This window comes from Agrilus planipennis, unplaced genomic scaffold (genome assembly GCF_000699045.2).
Source record: "Agrilus planipennis isolate EAB-ADULT unplaced genomic scaffold, Apla_2.0 scaffold118, whole genome shotgun sequence".
In the NCBI taxonomy this organism is placed as follows: Eukaryota; Metazoa; Arthropoda; class Insecta; order Coleoptera; family Buprestidae; genus Agrilus; species Agrilus planipennis.
The window spans coordinates 369,471-383,160 of record NW_020438955.1 but is presented as its reverse complement, the minus strand read 5'-3'; the positions used below and the strand labels follow the sequence as shown (position 1 = coordinate 383,160).

The following is a 13,690-nucleotide window of genomic DNA, read 5'->3' as shown; positions in this document are numbered from 1 at the left end:
ATCAATGGCACGTGTTCTATTTCCGGCGGACACGAAGACGTTTTTTCTTCTTAATACGTTTGTTTTATCATTCAATAATCTACAAATAGGTGTATCGTAGATTAAAATTAAATTATATATATTCTTGAGATCATTAGGCTACAGTAGGAGAAGATGCAGCGACTTTCAGTTCTAATTTCAGTTTCTTTTCATTTGAATTACCTTCTCTTAGGTTATCTTCATATAACTCAAGAGAGATCTTCACTTCTTTTAAAGTTTTGGTTTAAATTTTAATACCATTTCCCTGCTTGTTAGTACCTTCTATGCATTGATAATGTGTTTTTTTAAAGCACTAAAACCTTAGGCTTCTTTTATGTCACCTTTTGAATCATTCAAATGTTTTATGGACAATTATCATACGCCAAGCTGGTTTAAAATGCAAATATTCATGCAATTGTCTATGACTACGGAAGAAATGTCAAAGTTTACCGTAGACTTTATAAAAATAAATGTTTTCATTATATGGAAGGTTCTTTCGAAATTTTTTTGGCGTGACTGGGGACGGTTTCGCGAAGAGTTGTTTGCCAAGCTGCTGTAAAATGTCTCCTGTTGCCCTTTCTGCATAAAATATTCACGCAAAAGGCTCATGAGAAAAACTTCCAGACATTAAAAGTGTATGTATCTTGGGGTGTCCTTTTATGTTACAAGGGACGTTATTGAGGCAACTTTTTTAGGTGGTCGGAGGCTTTATTCGCAAACAAGAGAAGTTTTTAAAGTATAGTGTTGATTTGCTTCTCAATTATTTAGCATAATGTTTTCTGATTATTAATCGAACAGAGGAGAAGAGTATCGCTATATGTTTACACAATTAGGTTATTGGGATGATAGAAGTTATTAGATATCCAAACACCTTCCTGTACATGTACATATTAATCAGAAAAATGCTCTGCACCAACCAGATTTTGATCTCAGGACCTTTCAGTTCCTAGCGACATGTGCTTAACCTCACAACCGCCGACCAATCTATCGCATAAAGGTATTAAATTTGTAAATATTAACTGAATTAATATCCGCTGTTAAGCCGATTTACGATTGGTTATTCAACTGCACATGGACAAACAGCAATTTCGTATTACAACGTGAAATAAATGTAGCACTTCATTCGGAAAAGTGTAAATTATCGAAAACATTAAAAGGAAATAAATTAAAGTTTATGTAGCTTCAATTTCGGTACAAAAATTTATAGGATTTAGATATCGAACTCATTTATTGCCGTTTTGGTTCATTTATCTTGTAAATCTGTTCGGTGATTAGAATTCATTAATTAAATTGAGTTTAATGGCACAGTTGGCTGACAGGTGACAAGGAGTTATGTTGCTCTTGTATTTAATATACATTCATTCATGTATAATAATACAGTTATGTAAAGGGTGGTCAGTTTTCAGGGTGAGAGTAATTTTGGCATTATTTTTATAAGTATTTCTTTGTTTCTATGCGTAGAATTACTAAATACAAACCGTGAAATATACAGTAGAACCCCTATAGGTTACAATTGAACGGAAACTCTAAATAAATCGAGTTATATAGGTTTAAATAGAGGAGTATTAAAATACAATTTATCTTTAAAACATGAAAGCACACACTTCCACTTTTTCCTACCCGAAAAATCTAAATTCAAATTAATCTAATTTATTAATTAATTTCGAATCTACTACTTTTCTCATCATTGTGTCGTCATATTCATCTGTTTTCTTCCACTCGTATGAATTTTATCTAATTTTGTATGTTTAAATGCATAATTTTATAGACAATTAAAGTAATCAAATGCATATGGTCTAAATGGCACTGCGATAGCGTGCTGGTCTAGCATTCTAATGGTAACGGGTTCGAATCTTGGATGGTACAATGACTTTTCTCAATATCACTGATATGCGAGACATCTTTCCCGAAATATGGAATCTAAAATAGCAATATATTTAAAATAGCAATATATTGGAAGAAAACTAAACTAGACTGCTGAGAACTCATCAAAAGTCTCAAAGAAAAACCCATACTGTAAAATAAACAAACTAACAGGCGAAAATCGCTGATAAAAACAAACTTAGAAATCTATATCAGGCGTAAAACAGTGGTTTTTGACCAATTCAGGGTTCATTGAGGATAGGTAAAATACATAAAATATTTGCGAAAAATGATCTAGTTTATAATTACCCTCTACCCATTTTTACTTCCATCTGTGATTAGCTGCTCATGTCGTAGAAACTTACATCCCATCTTTACTTCTCTTAATATTGTCCCCTGTTATCGTAATCTTCCTAACCCCTCCTAATTTCCAACATTTTCTATTTACAGAATTTTCATCATTAGAAGCTATAACACCGCATCTGAAATGTTTAATAAACCCTAAAGGTTTACTGAACAAGTGGTTTTCGTTTTAATTTTGTTTTATTTCAATATTTACCATATTTTCAATTTTAGTATTTTACTTGCCCGTATTTGTTCACCAAAAATTGTTTGCGTTCGTACAAGATCAAGAAAAAACATTGCTATAAGTTGGTTGTGTATATTTTTATGAAAGCAATGTGGTTTACTAAGCTGTCATTTTCAGAAGGAGTAACGACAATACGGAAATGAGAGTGTAATTAAAGAAAAAAAACCTCTAACTGAACAAAAATTATTACGTTTTATTTCTATCCAAGGACGATCGTATACATCGGGAGTTTTCCTGTCGCTCTTGTTTGAATAATTAAACTAGACTTCCTTGTCACAAATCGATATTTTTTGATAAAAACTAATTAGAAAAGTGTGGAACAAGAACCTTTATGTTCTTGTTTAAATATTTATCGGACGCTGATCGCAATTTCGATCTTAATAGGTCACATCAGCGTGTCATAGGCAGTCTCAATAAGTTACTAATTAAACCGAAGAAGTTTCTAATGAGCAAGTTTATATAATATCGAAATAGGAACAGTGTGTCGCCATCTAGTGGATATTTGCTACTACTGAAGTATTTCAAACGGAAGACAATGTCTTACTAAGGTATTCCAACATTACCTAACTGAATCAAAGTTACGGCTACATATGCAAGTATATACAAAATTCTTCAGTACCAGCAAATACCCAGTAGATGGCGATACATTGTCTCTATTGGGATTAATAAATATTAGAGTTACCTGTTTCTTTAATGGTAAAAATAATAACGAAATTCATGCTTGGGATTGTTACCTCTGAATTAGAATTTGAAGAAATTGAAAACAAAAAATTACGTTACAGTCCAAAATATTTACATATATTTTGAAGTCGTTCGAAAATATCAAGTATTTCTTACCACAAAATACGCTTAAAAATTTTAAATAATTCTATCGTTTCAAAAATTCGCTATCTAAAATTACAAGAACTCATTAAATTCCATGGTAACTACAACAACATAAAACAAAATAACTCGAGGTTGAAGCTACGGCTTATTAAATTTTACCTTGTTGCAATAACTTTCTTTGGATAAACGTTTCTTATATACTATATACAGTCCCGCCCGATAGTTAAGGAACAGGATGCTAAGGCTGGAAATATAGGCTCGATCGGAGTGCAGGATTTGGCGCCGGTTTGCGCATGACGTCATTCCGTGACAAGCATACTTTAAATCGACCAATCGCATAATTTGAATATTTACAGCAGTTGATGGCTAGACTAAGCAATATTTTAGTTTAGTTAGGTTAGGGGTAGTTTATAAATTACTATACGCAAAATTCATCAAATTTTCTTTGTTTTTTTATTTTTCTCATTCCTATTTTTTAGAAAAAATAACATCATGTAAGCAATTACACATACATGAATGTAAATTGAATGGCATGTCTTTTCTCCTTTAAAGTAATTGTTGTAAAAACAGTTATTCCAAGTAGGGAAGTCATTAAAATATGTAAAAGCATAGTTACCGTAATAAGTTGTTGTTGTTTCTAAATATTTAACCGGTACTGTACCTACTTATGCGAAGTGGTGTTTACCTTTTACCTTTGGAAAACTGAGACGGAAAGTATGAGACGTGAAAGCTTAGAAATTGACAATTTCGTGAAAGCTAATTTTCATAACCGCTCCTAACGGCACGGCTATCTCGATGTGTTCATACCGTAGAGGTTATTGAGGTGTAGAAGTAGTACGCAGGTGGCGGAGAATTAGGTACGGGAGGGGACGAAACACGGGTGCAACCGATGTAAATGATCAGCTTCCGGCACTGTTTCTAATTAAGAAAAAGCTCTCTTCATAAACGTTGATATCGCTGTTGTATCTGTTAGCACGTATAGGTACGCGTAGATGAAAACAGCTACGAGTAATAATGATAATAATTCCACAACAATATAAGATAAATATACTGTCAGTCATGTGTATGTAACATGCCAGGTTTCTTTTAAAACCCTGATAGAAAATGTACCTGAAAATGTATCATACCGACATCAAGTTCCAAAAGGGTCATTACTGAAGACTATGTAATGCCTGTTAGACTCTCGTAGTCATAGAGAATGAAAAAAAAAACTTTTGGGTGTTTCATTCCCACCAGCCAGTAATGCTGGTGGGCGACCAGTCCCTGCGGACTATGTCGGAAGGTAGGGCGGAAGGCCCTCTTCAGCCTGCTTTCAGGGATCGTGGGAATGGGTGGGTGGTGGTTCGGGTGAGAAAGTTGAGACGGACGAAATGAAGACAGAAGAGAATGAAAGATTATGTGTTTAATATTACTGTGTGATCCAAGGAAACCACAGAAAAACTTGGACCATGGCAGACGGACCCGGAATCGAACCGGCGTCCTCCCGAATGCTAAGCAATGGTCTAAACCTCTAGGCCATGCCGCTCGGTAGAGAATGAACTGAACAGTACTCTTATGAAATTGACCACTCTCCAGATAGAGAGAAAACGACCGTGCGGTCAATACCTATCTCTTTTTCTCTTTCTTTACCTCATCCATCGACTCCTGCAAGACTATGACGTTTAAAAACCTGATACGCGTTGTTCCACCTTCAGTTAGAGACTCTTAACTGTCAAATAATATTCATAGTGAAAACTTAAGTACTTTATCGTACATGTCCTATCCCGTTGTTTGTTTAAGGAATCTGTAAGCAACTGAATGTTTTTATAATATAAAATAGAAACAATAATCCTATGTAATGCCGTTCAGCGCTAGTCGAGGCACGTACGTATCTGTGCACAAATTCCTCAAATACGGATCTGTAAAGGAGGATTCCGCCTTTCTCGAAGAGACGACAGCGATACACAAGATTGCTTATAACATCTGCAATATTGATTCCTTAAACGGTGTATCGCGAACAGTGTGCTCCATTGTTTGAACGATTGCAAAATCCCTCTCGTTAGATCTTCACAAATCTAAATTTCATGTTCAGTACAATAATTGGTTATTTACGAAGAAATAGGTCACGTACAATATAAACTGTCATTGTACTGTATACAGGAAAGGCCAAACGTTTACTGAACATAGAAACTACATATTTCGTTATCGGCATATGTTCTTTTTATGTCGCCCGAGTGGAAATCCATAATTTGATGAAGGTGTGGACTTTAGAACCGAGGATAGGGATATTTTATTACACGCAACCGTGAAGGGCGACAGCATCCTTTCAAAAATACGACACGGTACAGGAAAATTCGTACAAAAGCCTTCAGCCCTTAGATACGAGGGCGGTTCAATAAGTACCCGTGTTTGAAGACGGAGGACGTTCCTGAGGGAAGTTGGTGTTGTCATCGTGTGCTGCCATCTATCAAACCACGCCAAAACGAATTTCAGACTGATTGATAGGTTAGTTTGAATTTGGCAGCCATTCGACTGAAACATGTTTCGTTATTTTCGCTAAGATGGAAAAAGAGCAGTATCGTTCGGTAACTCGCTTTTTGTTTTTGGATGGGAAAAAATGCGAGGAGATGAAAACAAAGTTGGATACTGTTTATGGAGACATTTCGCCATCTACGACCACAGTTAGATATTGCTTCAACGAATTTAAACGTGGGCAAAGATCCGTTTTTGATAGGAGCGACCAGGAAGCCTGGCAAACGTTGTTACCGAGGAAATCATTTTACGGATTTTTTAGGAAAAGGAAGAACGATCACTGGACAATACTACAGTGAGTTATTGGACCGCTTCGACAAAAAATTGAAGGAGACACGGACGCATTTGACGAAAAAGAAGGTGCGTTTTCAACACGATAACGCACCGGCACATTCATCAGGAGTTGTTGCCGCCAAAATGCATGAATTACGTTATGAATTTGCTGCCGCACACCCCGTACTCACTCGATTTGACTCCCTGCGACTTCATCTTGTTCCCTACCATGAAGAAATGACTAGCGAGAAAGAAATTTAGCTCAAACGAGGAAGTCATCGCCGAGACAGGGGGGATTTTGGAGAGTTCGACAAATCTTATTTTTTGGAGGGGTAAAAAAAATGGCAGGGTCGTTGGGAGAAGTGTATTTTTCTAAAAGAGGACTATGTTGAAAAATAAAAAAACAAATTTAAAAAAAAAATGTGTCTTCATTTCTAACACGGGTACTTATTGAACCGCCCTCGTAATGACATACAATAGGTAACCTTATGTATTGTTCTCTACCTTAGTTCGTGGATTGCATGAAAATAATTGACATAATCTTACCGGGACACTGGATCATGTCGATGCCCCGCCCAACATTTTACCACTTTTTGGCCTTCTAGGTCATTCTTCAGCTGAAGAGGTTAGAATACACCTATTTTGTTGCAGCCTACTTAAATTTGAATTTTCAACATTATAGTGAAATTAATAGACAATAAAAATAAATCTACAAAGTACACAGTTTTACAGAAAACTTTTTCAATATTTTTGCGACATCTCGTTTGATAAAATTTAATACACAACAAAAATAAAACTCGTAAACATAGACAAGCATTTACAGAAAACTGAAATGTATTATCCTTACGCGCAAAATTCAAATTGAAATAGGCTTCACCACCGGTCTACGACAATTTCAACAAAAACTTGTGGCATTATTGACAAAACAGACATGTTTTAACCTCTTCGACTAAAAAAAGATCTTGAAAACGTTCTAAAGGTCAAACAGTGGTAAGGTATTTATGGACACTCCATCGACATGATCGAGTATCCCGGTGAGATAACTACTAACGACTTTATCGATCGGAAAATTTTTTTAACTGGTAGAAATTGGTAAGTTAGAAAGAGAATGAAGAGAGGGAAGAAATGAAAAACTCCCCATCACATGCCAAAGTGTGTCCTACCGAATGCCAAGCAATGAATAAAATAACTCTATTAAATTCAATCCTTTAAGGAGTATTATATATGGAACAAGTGCCATACGTGGATATATGTACGAATACACGATATCATAAAAAGAATAGTGGCAGTTAAATGCAAATGCCATTATCAATGAGTGGGAAACTGACGAATGGTATTCGCTATTGCAAAACAAATAGAACTCGTCGCAAATCGGCCGGTAATTTAAACTTAACCGTTTATTTTAACCGAGCCAAAATATGTGGTAACTCTGAACACGTTGAAAGGAAAACACTCTGGATGAAAATCCATTCATCTGTAATGAACCATTCTAAATCAATTCTGACGAACATTATTTTAGCTATTTTCACTACTACGGTGACTAATTTTTTATTGTCTCTGACATTTTTTGAAGCTTCACGAGTTTCAGACGTATGGACTGACTTTATTCATACCACTACTTTTGTGTTACTTTTAGTTGTTTTCATACCATATCTACTGTTTTGTCAATACCACTTTCATTATATTTAAGACTATCCCTAACTCCTTGATAGATGCCAATACTGATACATCAGTTTAACGAATTAAGAACCGAATATAAGGATATCCTGTTACATACAATCATCAAAGAGCGGCATCATCTTTTGAAAAGTACGGCATGGTGCAGGATAATTCGTACAAATGCCTTCAGTCATCTTTTCATATATTTCATATAAAGTAGGGTAAAACCAATCAATGCAATTTAAAGCTTTTGATGAGAGTTACACTTTGTTCAAAGGATTTTGAGAGTTCGATTAGTTTAGGACAATTTTTAGAGAAGCGGGTGCAATTTTCAGATAGACGTGGTTGAAACAACTCTACACGTTTACCTAATTATGCATTTTCAGTCATAGGTATACATTAAAAATAAAACACTGTAAAAGAAATGTGTAATTTTCATGTTCGGTTAGCTTTTTGCCTTACACGTATGCATCTTCATTTTTAAAACCTCCATAGTCCGATACCTATTATTTTTCATTGTGCTAAAAGCCTGTACTCCCTGGACTAATGTTTCACATTTACAAGGAGTCCTGCGGCGCTAATATTTTGAAGTGAAACTTCTATATTACGATCTTTTCTGTCACGAAAAAGCGTTACGGTCGCGTGGAGGAGGTAGACGGTATATCGCGTGGTAAGAGGCAGCAGCGGCGGAGGAAGAGAAAGGCTGACGGCGGCGGAGAGAAGGCAACGGCTGTATTAGACGGATATAATGCGCAGCCGCTCGGAGAGAGGGGTGTCCGCTAGAGTCCCAACGGCGTGTGCTGTGCTCAGCTGTTGTTTTCTTACCTCTGCTTTCTACGTGGCTCGACATCAGTGCCTCTATTTGCGGTCTGTGTAAAAACTAAATCATAATTTGCAGTAAATCTGTGTAATCGAAACACATAATAGAAGTGAAACTTCAACGGACAAGTGAAAAAACGAATGGCAACAGACAAGTGGAAGAACGAATCGCAACAAAATTTTTACTTTAAGTTTTTCGGGCAGATTGTCAGTGTAGGTACTTGTCCAATTTGAAAACCTGGTTGTAAAACTTCATGTAAAAGGTTTGTTGCGATTCGTTTTTTCACTTGTCCGTTGAAGTTTCACTTCTACTATGTGTACCAGCACACATTTCGTTTTCTTTTTAATTCATCTTATTGGAATCCGTCAAATGGGCATACACCATCTGGTGGCAAAATTTATAACCCGAATGAGGGAAAAATTTACATAGGAACTGTGCACGAAAATTGTAAAATTGTTTATTAAAATAATAAAAGACGTTAAAAAAGTAAAATTTTTTTTTATGATGGAGTCGACGAAGTTTTCTTCTAAAGTTAAATCAAATAAAAAGTTAATATGTTCAGTGAAAAGCTGCAATAGCACTTCAGACATAGATCTTCACTCTTCACCTACATTAACTACTTTCCAATAAAAACTAACCGTTTTATATATGTAAAAAATATATTCGGAAAATTAGAGAAAAAAGTAAACTAATAGAAGCTTGGATGAAAGCAGTAGGTATCAAAGAAGTGAATTCCGGAATAAAAATTTGTTCACGTCATTTTAATGCACATGATTATATTTCAGCAAGTATTTACCATCAGCCATAACCTTAATATTTAAAACTAGAATCATACTAAAATTATAAAGTGAGAAATTATTTATTCCTGTGTAATTGATTTAACACAATTCTAATGATACGATATAAGTATTTTGAGGTTAAGAACCTACCTGCTGCAATACAACAAAGTTGCAATAATGTGTTTGCAACGTTCTCTTAAATCGGCTTTGCACGTGCAAGTCATTGATATGATATTGCTTAAATCACCCAGAATCACCTCACCAATTATATAACGTGAATCACTTTTTAAATCCGAAGTTTGTAAAAAGTAGGCAGTAAACTTGACGGAATTTGAAGGCTAGCTTCCGGATTTGTTATTTCCGAATTTTATAATGTGATTGGCATTAAAAACACGCTCACCTTCAACGAAATTTCCTTTCCGAGGCATTGTGTCAGCCCAATCACATATTGTGTCAATACTTATCATTTTATCGTAATTTAAAAACTTGGAAATTGCACGGTACACTATAGGAACTACGATAAAATTTCCCTAATCGGCGCCATGTTTTTAGGCTCCTGCCATTTGACGGATCCCAATATTTTTCCTACGACATTGAAAAATTTGTAGATTTTCTTTACCGTGCCTCTCGTTTAGTTATGAAATACCTTTTAAATTGTATGTAAGTAAACGTTACAAATAGACGGGGTTGTAAGTAATAAGTATTAAGGATTAATTCACCCTTCAATTCCTTGAAACTTTCTGACGTAATGTGACATTTTATGAGCCTTGTAAATTTCTCAACTCGGCGCCGGAAGTAAAATGTAGCTCTAGTTGCTGTATACAGTAAAGTAAGTAGTAAAAAGTATTGTAAACGTTTATTTGCCTAGCTCTACGATTTACAACGTGTTTAGTACTTTAAATTGAGCCGACTTGCATTGGCACGTTTCTGTTTTGTTTTACTCCATTTTTATTCACACAATTCAGTCATCATATAAAACTGCGCACGTTGGAACAACGCGACAATAAACGACCTTCACGGTGCTCTCTCAAACAGAATTTATTTCAATTTTAACTATCCCAATTAACTTTCTTCTTTTTTCTTGAAAGAAAAAAGGAACCCTTGTAAAGATTCGTCTATTCTTTTGTCACAGAGCTTCTTTTTGTGATAAAAAACCACTAAGCATGGAAATTCCAAACTCTGCACAATAAAAAATATATAGAAAATTTTTATTTAGGTAAGATCTTCATTGTTGCTTAATGCTATGAAGCCAGGAACCCGAGTTCGATTCCCGGCGGGGGCGCGACATCAGCAACAATTTTTTCTTATTAATTTGAGGTTATCTACAGTGATAAAAATTAATTCACTTGAAATGAAATGTACATTAATCATAAAAGTGAATTCTCTACATATGAAATTACAAAATTGACTTGTCGTCCCAGCAGGGAAACAAACAAGATGTGTGGTGTCTTGTTACACCCGGTAGAACCCAAATTTCTTACGCTGTACGACAAAATATATTAATTATTAAATATTAAACCGGACATTTCGTAGGGAATAAGTAGGGGGTTAAGAAGAATTTATTGTAGTGAGGGGAGTACGGTACTAGAACAAAAAAATGAATGAAAATTCAAAGAAGATGAGTACATTAAATAAAGCATCTATAAAAAGCGTTGGATACAAAATCTTTTTGTCTAGAAATATTTTTGAGTAATTAATGAAACAAGTCTTCCTTTTTTGTCCCAAATGAATTTTTTTGTTTGCAATAAAAACAACTCCGGGGAAATTCATATAGATAACAGAATAAAGTCGACAAGTCCCATGCACTCTGTAAGTAACGGAGAGACNTCAACGAAATTTCCTTTCCGAGGCTTTGTGTCAGCCCAATCACATATTGTGTCAATACTTATCATTTTATCGTAATTTAAAAACTTGGAAATTGCACGGTACACTATAGGAACTACGATAAAATTTCCCTAATCGGCGCCATGTTTTTAGGCTCCTGCCATTTGACGGATCCCAATATTTTTCCTACGACATTGAAAAATTTGTAGATTTTCTTTACCGTGCCTCTCGTTTAGTTATGAAATACCTTTTAAATTGTATGTAAGTAAACGTTACAAATAGACGGGGTTGTAAGTAATAAGTATTAAGGATTAATTCACCCTTCAATTCCTTGAAACTTTCTGACGTAATGTGACATTTTATGAGCCTTGTAAATTTCTCAACTCGGCGCCGGAAGTAAAATGTAGCTCTAGTTGCTGTATACAGTAAAGTAAGTAGTAAAAAGTATTGTAAACGTTTATTTGCCTAGCTCTACGATTTACAACGTGTTTAGTACTTTAAATTGAGCCGACTTGCATTGGCACGTTTCTGTTTTGTTTTACTCCATTTTTATTCACACAATTCAGTCATCATATAAAACTGCGCACGTTGGAACAACGCGACAATAAACGACCTTCACGGTGCTCTCTCAAACAGAATTTATTTCAATTTTAACTATCCCAATTAACTTTCTTCTTTTTTCTTGAAAGAAAAAAGGAACCCTTGTAAAGATTCGTCTATTCTTTTGTCACAGAGCTTCTTTTTGTGATAAAAAACCACTAAGCATGGAAATTCCAAACTCTGCACAATAAAAAATATATAGAAAATTTTTATTTAGGTAAGATCTTCATTGTTGCTTAATGCTATGAAGCCAGGAACCCGAGTTCGATTCCCGGCGGGGGCGCGACATCAGCAACAATTTTTTCTTATTAATTTGAGGTTATCTACAGTGATAAAAATTAATTCACTTGAAATGAAATGTACATTAATCATAAAAGTGAATTCTCTACATATGAAATTACAAAATTGACTTGTCGTCCCAGCAGGGAAACAAACAAGATGTGTGGTGTCTTGTTACACCCGGTAGAACCCAAATTTCTTACGCTGTACGACAAAATATATTAATTATTAAATATTAAACCGGACATTTCGTAGGGAATAAGTAGGGGGTTAAGAAGAATTTATTGTAGTGAGGGGAGTACGGTACTAGAACAAAAAAATGAATGAAAATTCAAAGAAGATGAGTACATTAAATAAAGCATCTATAAAAAGCGTTGGATACAAAATCTTTTTGTCTAGAAATATTTTTGAGTAATTAATGAAACAAGTCTTCCTTTTTTGTCCCAAATGAATTTTTTTGTTTGCAATAAAAACAACTCCGGGGAAATTCATATAGATAACAGAATAAAGTCGACAAGTCCCATGCACTCTGTAAGTAACGGAGAGACATGGGATGCTTTTTTTCTTCTGAATTGATTTTTTTATTAATTTCACTAGTTTAAAATGCTATTCAAAAATTTTTATTTGCTCCTTTTTTCAGATTTTCTGTGTTTAGAAGATCACTTACGGGGAAACAGATCGATCTAGATGAGAGAGGCCCACTGTAAGTTTAATAAAATATCTATTTTTATTCCTTATCGTTTAGCAAGTTAGCAGTTAGATAAACTATTTTCAACGATAACCTATAGACTAATGGTGATTTTTAATTACTTAAGTAGGCCTCTACTTCAAAGACGTCTTCAGGACATCCTTTGTCCATTATATTTTTTTTCGATGGGTACACATCAAAAAAGTAAAAACAATGGGAAGTCCTGAGTAGGTATTTGAACGACAAGGCACGCATTGTCTAACTGGAACTTCAAACATATGCTTATTTGGGGATGATTCTTTATAGGGTTGTCTTTGACATTGTATGCTTCCACGGATTTGATTTCTCAATATCAATTGTAACAGTCCGCTTTGTTATCCATATTTCTTACACGAACTTATGAAAATCATTTATTGACATGTTCATCGACAGTAACGGAAAACACAAAAAAACTCTAATGCACAAAGAATGCTTAATGCACCTCTTATTCGGGCATTATCAACGCGAAATAATGTCAGATAAGGAGTGGACAAAACTATACACGAAGGAATATGAGGACGGTCAGAAACCTGTCAAAGGAAAAAAGAAAACAAGATTATAAACAGAATAAATGGGCGATTTTAAAGTCAAATAAGCTATTGATCTCTAATCAAGTATCACAGAAAATGGTCTCTTCGATACGTCATGAATAATGACTAATTGTATGTAAACAATGAGACATCTCAGAAGATGCCTGTAGTTGAAGCCCGAAATCAACAAATGTATCCGAAGACGTGAAAACCAACTTTTAGGCATTGATCTCCTACTGTTTACATTCAATTACACATCAAAGATAACATTATTTGAATCATGGGTAACTCCAAACCAGTAATTTCTTTAATTTTAAAATCGTCCATTTTCCTGTCCTTCTGTATAATACTGTAGCGAGCGCGAGTGTGTTTGTGTGCGATCGGGCACACGTA

At 34.9% G+C, this 13,690-nt stretch overlaps 1 protein-coding gene across 1 annotated transcript in view; it reads right to left on the bottom strand.

The window, feature by feature from the left end:
* The window catches only part of LOC108738921 (neurotrimin-like), a 207,336-nt gene that overhangs the window by 52,025 nt on the left and 141,621 nt on the right, over window positions 1-13,690 (bottom strand). The gene's annotated exons all lie outside the window — the stretch shown is intronic.